Below are 1439 nucleotides of genomic sequence, written 5' to 3'. Positions count from 1 at the left end.
ATAGGCTATGCTGAAAGTAACCCCATGCAGTGTGACAATAGGCCTGAGAATAGGTTGATTGTGCTAAAAGCAATCCATGTCATAATTAGATCATGTGTGGGGATGGCAACAAAACATGGAAAGGTACAATCAGGGTCTAAAGTTATTGAACTCAATGTTGAGACTAAGAGGCTGTGAGGTTTCCAGTTTGTGGGCAGCAGCTGCTTGAAAAATTATAGGTGAACCCAAATATATTTAACATATCTCAAAATAACCAAAGAACTGTTAATGTGACGAAAGATTCAATCTATGTGTTCTGCTTATTAAAAAGAATTCCAGAGTTATCACAAAAGATATTGAAGAGAAATTTAGATGCAAGGGTGGATTTCCTTTTTTCATATGCTTTGTCATTTTGGGGAAAGAAAAATAATGTGTCATCTGCTACTGTAAAATGATTAAATATTGCTAATAATGAGGCATGCCATTAAAGCTTTTTACCATGCAGTCATCAGGGCAGATGCAAGAATATTTCAAAGGGAACAACAATTTTTAGTGCAAGAGGTGCTAATTGGTTGGCAAGTCAATTCTGATTAGGTTAGGTGTTGCGATGGAGAAGGCACCAGGAATTGAATGCTCACTGTGCTTTGTTTGATTAAAAATTAGGAATTAGGTCTGGACATATTCCTTTTGGTTGCAGAGAATATCCATATGCTCACATGACAGGTCCCTGCATATAAATATATGTCGCTTCTTCGAAGTGTACGTGAACCACATAGTAAGCACAGTTGAAAATACTAAGTTGTTTGTTAGCATAATTATTAACAGAATCAGGTTTGTTCAACCAGTGCTATCCAATTGCGGAATCATATCGAGTGCTGGGCAACATGTACTGAGTTTTGCAAGCCTGGGCTGATTGACTAAGGTTATTTCTGTTCATTATGAACAGCCAGAGGGACATAAAACAAATTAGTCTCCAAGATAGAGGGACTATATAGGATTCAGAGAGATAGAAAGTGATAATGGTTTTCCATCTATTTGGTAAAGAGTTAATTTTGCCAAAAAAAAAGGGTTTGATGAAGAACAGACTTGAAGAATGTTTGTCAGGCTAAACAAACTGGAACAGTTTTCCCTAAGTTTTGTACTCCCACATTCCTGGTTAGCACTCAAATTTAGTCACCCTATTTGCACAAATCTCGCCATTTCTGGCTGTTCAATTTTTTTGAGACTCTTTATTGTGTTCTGATGCTCCATTTTAGTTTGGGATGTATTCACCAGACATATGTTACATTTTATTAAGTATTCCTGCTTTCTGTATGGAGTGATATTAATTGAGTGATGGAAAGACAGCAGTTTGGACGGCAAACTGTCCGGTGAACAGTACACCACATTTGGTGCTAGTGATTTTGTTTCCTTTACAGGATAGTTACCATCTTGTAAAACCTGAATAAAGTACAACTGTA

This window comes from Chiloscyllium punctatum, chromosome 38 (genome assembly GCF_047496795.1).
Source record: "Chiloscyllium punctatum isolate Juve2018m chromosome 38, sChiPun1.3, whole genome shotgun sequence".
Lineage (NCBI taxonomy): Eukaryota > Metazoa > Chordata > Chondrichthyes > Orectolobiformes > Hemiscylliidae > Chiloscyllium > Chiloscyllium punctatum.
This window is presented reverse-complemented; position numbering follows the sequence as displayed.